Source organism: Melanerpes formicivorus, unplaced genomic scaffold (assembly GCF_026170545.1).
Source record: "Melanerpes formicivorus ecotype bairdi unplaced genomic scaffold, bMelFor1.0.p_v2 SCAF_8, whole genome shotgun sequence".
NCBI lineage: Eukaryota > Metazoa > Chordata > Aves > Piciformes > Picidae > Melanerpes > Melanerpes formicivorus.
The window spans coordinates 22,309,823-22,324,133 of NW_027142360.1; the positions used below are offsets into that span (position 1 = coordinate 22,309,823).

A 14,311-nucleotide genomic window follows, 5' to 3' on the forward strand; every position below is an offset into this window, starting at 1 on the left:
GAGTATGCTAAAAGCCCCAAATTAATATGGAAAAGTACTGAGGAACTTTTAGGTGGTTAGTGCTGACTTTCACATCCTTGGCATGAAGTTCAATTTCGGACAGGAAAATACTATGAACTACATTGTGTTGAGTTATCCAGCTCTTCTACTGCTCCTGATATGCTTCTGGAGAACTTTAAGTAACTCCCTATTTAATAACTCCCAAAGTAACTCATATCCATCTTAAGACCTCATGAAGACCTTAACAGTATCACAGTATAACTTAGGTTGGAAAGGACCTCGAGGATCATCGAGTCCAACCTATCAACACAGACCCCATGACTAGACCATGGCACCAAGTGCCACATCCAATCTTCTCTTGAACGCCTCCAGGGTCAATGACTCAACCACCTCCCTGAGCAACTAAATATTTGAGACAGACAAAACAAGAAAATGAATTGTGAGGAAAAATACTTTTTCTCCTCCTTTTCTGTCCTTCCCCTCCCCAATGGAAAAAAAGCTGAGCACTGCTTTTCTCCCACCTTCACGTCCCTAGACCAACTACCTTTCAACAAGCATTGAGCATGACACATAGGCAGGCCACCACCAAGTAAAACACACAGAAAAAGACTAGGCCATGTAAAACCACTTATACAAAATAAATAAAAAGATAATTTACCATGGAACTTTCGTGTTACAATTTCATAGAATCAGTAAGGTTGGAAAAGACCTCAAGGATCATCAAGTCCAGCCTGTCACCACAGACCTCGTGACTACTAAACTATGGCACCAAGTGCCACATCCAATCCCCTCTTGAACACCTCCAGGGACGGTGACTCCACCACCTCCCTGGGCAGCACATTCCCATGGCCAACTACTCTCTCTGTGAAGAACTTTCTCCTCAGAGAAAGCAGTAGTTGTTGTTGTAGTAGCTGTTCAGAATTTACAGCAGTGCTACTCTTGAGCAGCAAACTGCTACCCCTGATGTTTGCCTAATTATTTTACTGTTAATTACACCGGATTTGTAGATCTTATCCACCAATGGAGAAAGTTCCATGTGGGAAATACGATAATAAAATGCAAAATCCAACAACTTGGTTACAAAAATATAACAAAGTTTATAAAAAGTTTATTTTATGTCTTAGTTAAAGGTGAGCTTCTGAGAAAGGGCAGCATCTAGTGAGAGCTCTTCTAGCATCGCAAGGAAGTAAACCAAAATGAAATCATTTGATTAGGAGGGCATATGGGCATGACCTTTGACCTCTCCTGTCCCACCTAATCTACTCTGGGGGGTTTATGAATTAATTCAGTGAGGGGAAGGAAAACATTAAAAAAAAACCCCAAAACACACCAACCCAAACCTGCAGCAATTAAAACCAAACCAAAACAAAGAACCCCCAAGCAACACAGCAAAAAAAACAAAAAAAAAAGGAAAATATTTTAAGGCATTTTTAAGGCATTTTGTACATCTTAGAATTAGTTCATTTTGTATATCAACACAATTTGCCATTGTTTCTCAGCAAAGCAGAGCTGGTGCTTACCTCTGAAATCTGGCCCACATGATGCCCACAGCTCTGCTCATTTGCATGCAGCCAAGCTAAACTGCTGCAATGAAGGGCACTGCGGCAGCCATTTTGAAACTGCACTGCCTCAGCTGCACTGGAAACGTGATTAAGATGGCCGCAGTGTGCACTCAAGACCAGCTACTCAGTGACAACTCAGCAGCGGATAAAACATTTATACAGCAAAGCACCTCCCTCCCTGCCACACTGCAACAAACAGCACAGGTGGGGGGAGGGGGAGGCAGAAGAAAGGTTTCTTTTGCAGGCAGGAAATGGTTAATGCACAGCTGCAATGTTGCAAACACTCAGAGCATCAATGGTAAACAGAAGGCTAAATTAAACCAAAACCCACTGAGAGGCAGCCCTGCTAATCTGTGATCCAGGATTTGTATCACACACTTCAGATCCCTCCTGACTCCAAGGCAGTTCACAATCCATGTCACGTATTAGCAGCCACAGATACAGAGCCAGATTATGCATAGAACTGACAGACATTAAGGAATACTTTTTGAAAGCAGCCTCATTTTGGTCTTTAAAAAAACCCCAACCCCCCAACTTTTAAGAAACCAATCTATACCTTTTACACCACCACCTACTTTGAAATATTTTGTAGTATTAGCAGCTCAATAAAACAGTTAAACAGTTTTACTTGGGGGGAAAAAAGGAAGTTCACTTTATAAATAAGGAAGTTTGCAAAAAGCCCTAAGAACACTCGAGAACGTCAGTGCCTGCAAACTCAAGTATCTAATTCTTTATGAATGATGCAGTATATTAACTTTTCCAAAGAAAAGAGTAGGGTGTTCTTAAAGAACTGGTTTAGGAACCTACTGATAGGACAGAGGCGCTGTGAAACATGCGATTTTAACGCAAGCAACGCTAAATCTAATACAGGTTCCTCTCTACTGTCTGTTCATCAATGCCAATCACGTGCTCTTGACCAGGCAACAGCAGATCAGTTCTAGAAGGAACTCCTCTATAGCTGCCTCACTTCATCACTTCTATAAAATCCAAATAGGGCTACTCTAAAACAAAGTAACTGCAAGAGCACATGAGGCTATCCTAAAGGAAATCGATGTTAAATTAGTCCTAGACCTTCTACCAAAAAGTTTTTGTGCTTGAAATCCAGCCCAACACTGCAAAGTGCCCAAAAAAAGAACACAACCTCCATCTACTTCTTTAATGAAAATGTCTGAAGTTACATAACTCTGCATGTCTGTTGCCAGCTGTAGCTGGTTATTTCAGGACTGATTAATCATGCCAGCAGTAGCTGTCTGATGCACTCATCAGCACCACAGTTAGTATTTCAAAGTATTAAAATGCTGAAATACACCATCTGGCTCATATAAAGACAAAAGGAATAACATGACTTGCCACACAAGACAAAGCACATGCCACCTACATGTAAAGAGCTACACTGATTATGATCTTTGATAATATTACAGAGATTCAGAGTACTAATTGAAAATACGCTTGAAATTCAAATGCTCAAAAGAGGTCTCTCAAAAACAAATTTGTGAAGATGGGAGAACAACTTCATTATAATTTATTTTGAGTTACTCATCACACTGAAGCTTTTCTTAACCAAGACTGTAGTAACAATGTTTTAACTAAAAGTCTGTGTAGCGCACAGAATATTTTGGCATCAAGAGGAGAACTCTGAGGTTCAACAAAAACCCAAGGAGTTTCTAATCCAGAACCCAAGAGCTGCACTTGCACAACACTCCATTCTCTAACATCAGTCTTGGAGCTCAGTATATGGAAACTCAATGACTTCAATAGGTCTGAATAGGAGTAACTACTTAGCAAAAAAAAGATCAGAGAACGTTTTCACTGAGCCAGAAAAAACACTGCATGTCATACTCCAGTTGCTGCAATCAATCCCTCTACCTCATCAGAAAACTCTATGAACATGCAGAGGTAATGGTATGTTAATACAGACAGCTAGCTGCAAGTCCAGCTGAATTTTAAGCAGCTATGCATTTACTCAAGAGTTCACTTCGGTATACTTTGGTTAACGTACATGGGTGTGTTAATATATTAAAAATATTAACCAAATCATTAAAAATAAAACCTGATATTTAATGAAATACAAAATCAGGAGTGGAAAAATTCATCTGAGGATGCTTTGGCCTAGGAAATATTAAAGAGAACCTACACTAATGCAGAAATTCTATGTTAGCGTGAGACTTATTGCTACTTGGGGTGGCATCTATTCAGGTTCTCTAGAAATCAAAAGTAAGTAAGAAAAACAAGCATTTGAAAACACTTTTGAATGGAATTTACATTTGATGCTACCTTTAGATTTTTAAATACATATTAAAAACTTCAAACAATCTTAAGTCTGTCTTCTTCTGATGACTTGCCAACACACTGCAGTATCATCTCAGCAAGTTCTATTATTCCAGTCATGGCAAATTTTAAAACAGAGCTTCCATTTCCCAACCTTCTCAAGAGCTCAAGAAGCTCAAGAGAATGGTGCCTTGGTATTTCTGTAAGTGTTGCCCTAAGTATTACCACCCCCCAACACCTATCAAATATCACTATTGTATTAGACTTTATACTAGGGCACTTACCCTGAAGAACCAAGGAGAGGCAGAACATTCTGGACTTTAGACAGGATTTTAATGTCATTTCACATTACAGGGGCACTAAAAAAGCATCTAAAGCATAAATAATTTCTTTCACTCAAATTACATGCTTAGAAATTAGTCTGCCACCTATTATCTATGTTTCTTTGTGCACAAACTTCATCTCACCCTAATTTTGTTTGTCTGTATGTCAGTTTATGTTAGGACAAAACACTTCTTACGCTGATGAAATGCATGAAAGAGAGGCAGACTATTACTTTCTCTATGCATCTGAACAGAAGACCCAATAAACCATCATTAGGCTGATTTCAAGAAACATCTTAACTCTCACTTATGACTGCAAGAATTTTGCAAATAAAAGCTACCTACGCCATTAGGGAAAATAGAGAATTCAGGGTGATGATGAGACCAGGAAAAGTAGAGTCCAGAAGGTTAAAGTCTGCACACCATTTGAGTTCTTCCTCTCTGGAGATACTCAAAACCTGCCTGGATCTGTTCCTGTGTGATCTGGTGTAGATGATCCTGCTCTGGTGAGGGAGTTGGACTAGATCATCTTTCAAGGTCCCTTCCAGCCCTCAATATTCTGTGATTCTGTGGTAATTGAAAGACATTTGATGGAAGGGCCACTGAAGGAAATTTTTAGTGTATTGACTGCAGTCAGCAAACATGTTATGTTTATGAGCCAGTTTCCTGCTAAACACACTTTGAAATACTTCAAAACATTAGAAGATACTGATCTTTTTAAATGACCTTCTGGAAACTGCAATAATTTGGAGACAAAGGCAGAAGGAACTTTCTTTCATGTCGAATTTTTGGTGTCTTCTTTTTTGGGGTGGGGTGTGTTTATTTTTGTTTGTGGTGACTGATTGGTTGGGTTTTACTATAACATTTCTTTCTATTGTTGTAAAATGGAGGACAATGCTTTGGACAGCACAAAATGATGGAACAAATATACAGGTTATTTTAAGAGCTAGCTGATATACCCACAATCAACTCATTCATAAAAACCTGCCTTTAGAGGATGTAAATTTACTGAAGCACATTTTCAGAAACTGGATCTAGAAGAGCCAACTATTTTCTCTGTATTAAAAATATCCAAGCTAAACACAGCAAACAGTGTTTTAGTTTACTTAAAATATCTTGGCAAATAAATTATTACCAAAAATTACTTTGCACATGGCCATTAAAATTTGCTAAGATCTCATCAGATTTGATACTTGTTCCTGGAAGAACTGAGAGCTGGAAATGCTTGAGTACAGTTTTTAGTCATTTATAACATGGACAGCTGAAAACCAAACATCTTAATGGGCACAGCTTTGGGTTTTTTTTAAGTTGCTCACAAATCCCAAAGGACCAGAAAGGACATGTGTGCAATATGCATACATATACATGGTGTTCTGAATTCCTCCACAGTGATACGATGGAAGTGAACATACAGCTGAAGGCCAGGCATTTATTTAATACCATCGTTACCATTATGCTTTTGGTTACACCATGCCACCAAGGAATCTTTAATACTAATTAAAAACAAAAAAACCATGAGAGGAAGGAGGAATGGGGAGGTGGGGTAGACTGTAATCCAGAAGCAATTTTTTAAAGTATATGTCAGTAGTAATAAACAAAATAAGGAGTGAGCAATGGAAATAATGACTCCGCATTTCCTGCAGATTTAGAAATGCTGTCATGCTACTTTTTATCAGGGTAACCTGGAGGTACTGTTGGTGCCTTACCACACTGGCAGGCAACTGCAGGCCTACAGCTGCTCTGAAAATGCATGTTGATGTGGCAGCCTCCATACTGCTTGGACAGATAATACCTGCATCGTGACTGACAGCAAATTATCTCCCCAAAACAAAGTGTAGCTGCCAAGTGTCCTTGCTGGGGACAACAGTAGCCTCTCCTCCTCCCAGCTGCTTGTTTTCCCACAATTTGCAGGAATTCATTACCTTTGATACTTTCTACTCTGTCAAATTTACTGAAAACCAACAAGTCTCACAAGAATTACTAAGGATGAAACAATGGGGAAAACAATGATCACATAAAATTGGACTACTGTGCTAGAACTGAGCAGATTTCTGTTTAAGCTTGTAGGGCCCTGGCACAATGAAACATTTTTGTCACATACCTGTTTTGCTGGTTATGTGGAAGCAAAAAAATACTTTACAGTTGTTACAAAGATTTGTCCTCTTGGTAGAATTCCCAAGTACCATTTAATAACCTTGTTCATGCATTTTTGAAGTTTAATGCAAGCATTCATTTTTCACTAACAGAACTCTGTCTTGCTTAATAGTGTCTAGTATAAGTTCAAATGAAAAGATAAAACACAAAGCCACATAAAACTCAAGTGTAGCTGAAATTCTACTCTCCATTTGGGACTTTTTGTTTTGCATATGTATAAACATATGCATATTCTCATATGTGCATATATATATATATATGCACATAAGTAGTGAAAATGGAGGTGAGAACTGGAACATTAACTAAAAGCAGAATAAGCAACTATCAACCAAAGAAAACACACACCCATTTCTGAACCACAATTCTCTGAAAAGCTTGAGAATGTATTGCTTTAGCTCAGTCCTTAACACCTAGAAAAATTACTACTGCATTCTGCAGATCCAGTTTATAGATAACTAGTACCAATACTTTCTAGCTCTAAATTTGATCACAGTCGCATTTGTAGTCTGATCTGCAGACTAATAAAGAATTTAAACGATCAGATGCACTTCCAGACGCTTAAGCATTCCACCTATGAACTCAAAGATTTTCTCCTATTGCTACAGAAACAGAGGGGAGAAAAGCAACCAAAAAACTCCCAAACCCCCAAACCAAAACAACACAGCAAGACAAACAAACACACATAACAAAAAGCCCAATACCCCTCTCCCCCAACAACAACAAAAAATCCCCACACATAAAAATGGCAAGACAGCAACAGCTGCTATGAGTCACACACAAAATCTCTTCAGGCAAATGAAAATTAAGATCCCCCAATACAAATTTTTGCTTTCATAAAGATAACTAGAACCCAAAGGCTGACACAAAATCTATGCTCCAGGTCCTCCTGACTGAAAATCTGAAAGCCAGCTACAGTTAGCTTCTCTGGGATCAGCCAGCAGTCTTTAACATCCTATACACATTTTAAATACAAAGCATTACTCAATTCACTTCTAAACTTTCCTCAGGGATTAAGACATTCTGTAACTGTCCAGCTTAAAAAGAGCAACTGCATACAGAGATCACTGTAGAGAATAATCTAATGTCTCTCTGCTTCTCAATAAGCAGAGACCTGACTCTCCATCCTGTATTTGGATGAGGCGTTTCTGCTTGATGAACAATTTCTTACAGTATAGTGATAACAGGGTAACAGGAGAACTTTTTACCTAGTGTACAGCACATGGTACAATGAATATAACCAAAATGCCAGAATTAAAAATACATATCATGACAGCATTATTTGTGATGGCCAGTTTATGAATTACTAGTTGTTTTGTGTGTATAGGTAAATCGCCCAAAGTAATGCCACATTGTAAAGAGAAGTAGAGAGTCCAGTGACAGTCTTAACTGGAAAATATTAACAATCTTAGATCTCACTGCATTGGGGGTGCTGATTGACAGCTTCCTAAACATGAGCCAGCAGTGTACCCAGGTGGCCAAGAAGGCCAATGGCATCCTGGCCTGCATCAAGAATAGTGTGGCCAGCAGGAGCAGGGAAGTCATTGTACCACTGTACTCTGCACTGGTTAGGCCACACCTTGAATCCTGTGTCCAGTTCTGGGCCCCTCAGTTTAGGAAGGACATCAAGACACTTGAAGGTGTCCAGAGAAGGGCAACAAGGCTGGGGAGAGGCCTTGAGCACAGCCCTGTGAGGAGAGGCTGAGGGAGCTGGGATTGTTTAGCCTGGAGCAGAGGAGGCTCAGGGCAGAGCTCGTTGCTCTCTACAACTACCTGAAGGTAGTTGTAGCCAGGAAGGAGTTGTTCTCTTCTCTCTAGCAACCAGCACCAGAACAAGGGGACAGAGTCTCAAGCTGCACCAGGGGAAGTGTAGGCTGGAGGTGAGGAGAAAGTTCTTCACTGAGAAAGTTGTTCACCATTGGAATGTGCTGCCCAGGTAGGTGGTGGAGTCACCATTCCTGGAGGTGTTCAAGACAGGATTGGACGTGGCACTTGGTGCCATGGTCTAGTCATGAGGTCTGTGGTGACAGGTTGGACTCGATGATCTTTAAGGTCTCTTCCAAACTTGGCGATACTGTGATACATTAAAATGTACTGGGGAGGAAGAAAACTCCAACAAACCAACCCTCCATATTCACCTATCGTAACAGTGCTATTAACTTGGAACTTATTTTCTAATATCCTTTATGAAAACTGTGATGTGCATCTTGTATCACTGCAGTGATTTCCACAATAAATGCAAAATACAAACATGTAACTAGACCACAATAAACACAAACATCAGGTAGAGACCAGATGGAAGAAAAAAACTATGCAACTTGCAAACTACTTAAGTAAGAGCAATACAAAGGTAAAGATCTTTTAGCCTTACTATCTACATTTTATGAATAACCTTGAGATTTTTGGTTTAATCTCTGGTAACAAGCCCAGATAAGTGCAATTGATTATGCTGTTAAAAAAAACATCTAAATCAGAAGAAATTTATTTTCCTTTCCTTTTCACTGTGGAAATACTGCCTGTAACTGAAAAAAAATGCCTTCCCTCCAAACCCACAGTCAAATACAGTGAAAATGAGGATTTAGTTAATACTTAGGAGTCAGGTAGTTTAAAAATAAGACTTAAAGAATTGTTTAACATGCAAACAGTTTCTGTTTCCACAGAATCTGTAAAATCAGTATTTAAAGTGGAATTATTTTCATTAATAGATGGTTCAGTCTCTTGACTAGCAAGATCACCTTCCATGCTGGGAGGGAAGCATGTGTCTGTATTATACCACATTTCCTCTCATTTTGCCCCACATTGAAGCATTAGTAGAGTAAGCCTTACAGGAAAACTTGTAACACACTGTACTTAATACTGATCTGAATCTATGAAATGAGCCTAACAATACAAGCTAAAGCAGGAGGTATCCACAAATGCAGCCAGGTATGGCGTGTCCACACATCTATTGGGAATAACATCTTGAAAACAAACTTCATAATGGACAAGTAATGAGAATTAAGAGGTCCCTCAAGAAGAGCACAAAAATGACTGCTTTAATTGATGCATATTATTATAGCATCCTTCTGTGAATCAATTTTGTTATGATCTGCTTCAAGCCTACACATCATTCAGTAGTCTTGTTAATTCATGCAGCAAAATACAGCAGCGTTCCACATTATCACAGGAAACATCAGTTCAGCACTGCTACGCTTGGTAGCGGAGGTTGCAGCTGACAAAAAGCTTTTTACTCCAAGCAAAGTACTAAGTCTACTAAACCGAGAGCACCATGATAAGAACACAAAGATCTCTTGAGAGTCTTTGGAAGAGAACACGCAATAAGCAGTTCTAAACGGTGACAAAACGGGTTCTCCTGGATTTTAATTATTTGGTGCTTATCAATCAAATGCATTGCTACCCAAAATTATTTGGGATTAGATGTACATAGGAATTCGACTTGCTGCTTCTGGGGCATACAAAGTGGTAACTGCCCAACTTGTCAAATAAATAGGAAGTCTAGTTGCCATGATTTATGACTTGCACAAGTCCTCAGGCAATCACTACTGAATTCATTTTGTGATCGGCCTGACAACTACCATTAGCCCCTTTCACCGGTTTGAAAAATTTACCTACCCAAGAGCGTGTATCAAATAGCAGTGGGTTTGTGTTTTGGTTTTTTTTTCCCCCCTCTAAAGAATTGTTAGCATTTGAGGTAATCTACAGGAAGGTATGAAGGAGTGTGACTGCACAAACCAGTAGGTAATCAGAAAAAGACAATTATTTCTTATAGTGGTATCTCCTGTTTGTTTACAGAGTTCCTGTCTAATTCCATTTCAGATTTGCACAGGACATTCTGTTCCTCCTTTTTATTTTTAAAAACCTAAAGTAACTCTAATAACTGGAACTAGATCAAGCTGGGATAACTTATAATGGCCCCAAACATATTTTAACTTGCAAAAGAGAGCCAAAGAGCTTGACTGTTGACTATTCTGACCTTGCAAATGCAAATCCCAGTAACTGTATTCATTAAAATATTGTATTTGCTGGTATTATCTGGGATACTGACCACATGTATTTATTAACATACTTTCACTCCCACCAATAAGCATGTTAAATAAGCTGCCTAGATGCTCAAGTGTTATTTTCCTGTGATTGCACAAAAGATGCAGTTTTAAGTTCGTTGCTGCCTCGACCACTGGACTGTTCATCCTTGTAACAGAATATTTTTAATCAACGATCCCATCTCACATGTCTATCTGTGTTACAGGTCACACTGACATTACAGTACATACATTTATTTCAGGATTGCTGTTATTAATTCATAGATATATAGAATAGTTTAGATCGGAGCGTAAAAATTATGTAGTTCCAGCTCCCTGGCCGTGCACTTTCCTCTAGACCAGGTTGCTCAAGTCCTCATCCAGCCTGGCCTTGAACACCTCCAGGGAGAGGGCATCCACAACCTCCCCGGGCAACAAAACTACGCAACCAAATATTCTAATGCAGGCATTCCCAGGGTATCTGTCAAAGACTAAGGGATCTAGGGAGGATATATACTCGTTTAAGGAAAAACTACTTGAGAACAATGCTGTACCTCCAACAGTCCCAATTAGTGTCACATCAGATCCAAAACGTGGACCGCTTAACCACGAATAGAGTTCCAATGTTGTGAATGGCTATCTTCAAAGAAAATCAGGAGTTCAAATGCACCATCTGTACATGGATATACTACTTAAAACTCTTAACTTGTGCCATTTTGTTTGATGTGGGCCCCCCCTACAGACTGGTGCAGCCACTCTGGCCTCGTTTACTGATGACATCACACAAATATGGCACAACCAGGGCTTGGTTGTTTGGCGGTGTTTTGCCCGCTGAAATCCCCTCATTCCTAGCCAATTCCAACTCCTGCGCTCACGTGCTTCAGCACCTTTACCCTGAAGCTCATCGGTGCGCCACTGAGCGCAGCAACCAGATGTTTTGTCATTTCAACTCCCCGCCTGCCGCTGCTGCGCTGGCGAGGATGGACATCCACGGGCTGCGTGTGGCACCACCCAGCTTGCGCCAGCCACGATCTGGACGAGAGTCAGGAAATGCTTTTGAGGCGCCGGCCAGGCAGACGCAGCCCTGTCCCACCCAAACACCTGCCCAGTGTCACGTGGGCGGTGCCTCCACCTCACCCACACGTAAGACAGAATGCAGTCAGACAACTGCCTGGCACTGCCCAGCTCTCTGCGCCTTCAGGACCTAGCAGAGCGCCCCAGCGGTGCCCTGCCCCGTGACAGACCTACCTGTGACCCGCTTCTGCCGCCGCAGGGACGTCTCCACACGTGGGGGACAGAAGAAGTCGCCTCCCCGCACCCTGCTCCCCACCTGCTGCCACCTCTGCGCGAAAACAGCAACGCGCATGCGCGGCGCCGCCGCCTGCACTGGAGCCGGGTCACGTGCTCCCATGCAGCAGGCGCCGCGCCGCGCTGCGTTCTGCCAGCGAATGTGGGTGCGCGCAGCGCCGCGCCTGCAAAGCTGCATCCCGGAGCATGCGCACTGCCGCCGCCGCCGCGCGGGGCAGCCCAGACGGCAGCCGCGACTCCTGCCGCTGCCCTGCCGCTCTTCTGCCGCTCGCGCCCCGAGACGGACGTGTCCGTACCTGTGTCCCTGCGTCCCGCGGGAGTTCCTCGCTCAGCGGCGGGTCGCGCCGTTACCGCCTCCCCGGTGCTGCCGCCGCAGATTCAAAATCGCTGCAGGAGCTAACGCCACCTCCCCCCCGGTAGCACGCGCCGGGCCGTTATGCAAATAAGCCCCGTATCCCCTCCCCTCTCTCGGCTGACTCCTCCCCCTCCGTGGGCACTGGGGCCGGCAGTGGGGGACTGCTTCGGAGCCGACCAATCCCAGGGCCGGCCATCTTGGCGGCATGCAAATGAGCCGCCAGGTTATTTAAATGAGCCAAGAGCTCCGCCCCTTCGGTGGCGGTGCCGGAAGGTGATTCGCGCAGACGCGCCGGGGCCGGGCGGCTGTCATCGCCGCCAGGGGGCACTGTGGCGGGGCCAGGGCTTGGGGCAAGCCAGGGGCGCTGGCTCTTCCCGCCCTTACCTCCCCTCTCGCCTTCCTGCTTCCTCGCCTTCCCTCCCTGCCCTTCCCTCCTTTCCCACCCTCCCCTCTCTTCCAGCCTTCCATCCCTTCCCGCCCTTCCTTCCTTCCTGTCTCTTTGTCGTCTCCCTCCCTCAGTTTCCTGCCACAGTGGCTGTGGGCTGCGTGTCCGAAACCTCTCTGACACCTTCAAAAACCTTCCCAAGGTCTGCTGGGCATCTCCAAAAATAATTGATGCTGTCAGTCCCCTGCATCACTGGCTGTGGCTCCCATACCGCTTCTCTTGCTCAGATTCGGGGCTATATGCAGAGTACTTCCAAGTGTTTTGCCCTGTGACAGGCTGTGCCTGGCCAAACCAAGTTTGGGGTCTCTTTAACAAGCAGCTTTGTGTTTCAGGATCCCTGTGAATTCGGACAGTACCACTGGGTGTGCTTGCAGTGGTTCTAAGGCACACGCAGCTTCCCCTGGGGGAGCTGCAGGTTAAAACTGCACCAAGTGGCCGTTTCCCACATACTCTCCTTTTCAGCCTCAGAGATGCAAGTGGGAGGGGGAGACAATCACAGGACCTGCTTTCATCTGAGCCAGAACTTAGCACCTTTTGTACTGTAGCCAAAGGCGGGAACGAGCCCGAAAAAACGCAGAGCTCATCAAGTCTGCATTTAGGTATGAGTTTGCTGCGCTCACCTTGATTTATTTAATTACCACAAGTCATCAGGTGTCCTGGTTTGAGTTGGAACAGCACTCATTCTGTTCAGTGATTTTAGTTTTCAGCTATGTCCCTTGCAAGTGAATGCACCCTGTGAAGTTAACGACGCATTTTCACAGACAGTGTCTGCCTCTAGAAGTGATAACTCTCCATGTTTACAGTTACTACCAAGGATTGCTATGCAGAAAGGCTCTTGCTTATGCTTGCTCTTGTGCAGACCAAGGTCACTGCTGCATCTTGCATGCCATGTTGGAGATGCAAAAAGCATAGGGCTGCACAATTCTCCATTGAACTTGAGGCTTGAAGTATGCATGTAACACTTCATTTTCTTATTCCCAGGTACTGTCACAGTAAAGTTCCCAACCTATGGCATATCAGTAGTAAGCTCATGATGGTCCTTGTCTGTATGTCATCAAATTGTTAGAAAAATGAGACTTAACAGCTTGAATACCTCCCAAATATTAACTCTCTCCATGTGATTTAATATTTGCTGATGGAGACGTTGCAGGTTCACAAATGGGGATGATAAAAGAGGAGGAAAAAAGGATGCACAAAAGAGGCATAGTACTCAGCATGAAAATCTACTTTTTATATACAGACAGCTACAGACTTCTAATGAAAACTAAATATGATCATAAGAAATGGTTAGCAATGGGGGGGGGGGGGGGGAAAGAAAAGTAATTTCCTTGGAGCATTTTTGCATTTTTAAAGCTTTGTGGGAAAATGTGGATTTTTGAGAGGTCACCTTGGTAAATGGATGACACTTTTGAGCCAGTAAGTTTTATACTAATTTTTCTTTGTAATTTATTAAGTCAATCAGTGTTTCTTTCATAGTAATGGCCTCACAGGATGGAATGATTGCAACTACTCTGATTATAAACAAGTTCCTACACAGAGCAAAAGAAACACTATAATACCAAAAACTAATTTCGCTGACAGGAATATTTGTGGCAAGAAAACCCCCCAAAATATCCCTGACAACATAATCTGTGATTTCATGACTCATTTGAGACTGCAAGAATTTCACTAGGAAGGCTTTAAAATGTCTTTCAAAAAGGAATGGCATGATACCTTTTGGGGAATAAAAATGGAGATATTTTTAATTCCTTTTCCATATAAAGGCACTTATATATATATATATATACACATCCCTTAAAGCACAACCAGATGAAAGAAATCTAAGAAAATATGTTAAGACATTTCCTAAACATTTGAAGAACATAATCTTTACAATGTAG

At 42.2% G+C, this 14,311-nt stretch overlaps 1 protein-coding gene across 2 annotated transcripts in view; it reads right to left on the reverse strand.

Moving 5' to 3' along the window:
* ATF7IP (activating transcription factor 7 interacting protein) overlaps positions 1–12,159 on the reverse strand; it is a 70,002-nt gene extending 57,843 nt beyond the window's left edge. The window contains exon 1 of one of the 2 annotated variants that reach the window (XM_068142619.1): positions 11,928–12,159. The gene's annotated coding sequence lies outside the window, so the exon portion shown is untranslated. Of the gene's footprint in view, positions 1–11,571; positions 11,665–11,927 lie in introns of those variants that run through there. The other variant, XM_068142625.1, reaches the window with a different exon arrangement.
* Between the last annotated feature and the right edge of the window lie 2,152 nt (positions 12,160–14,311).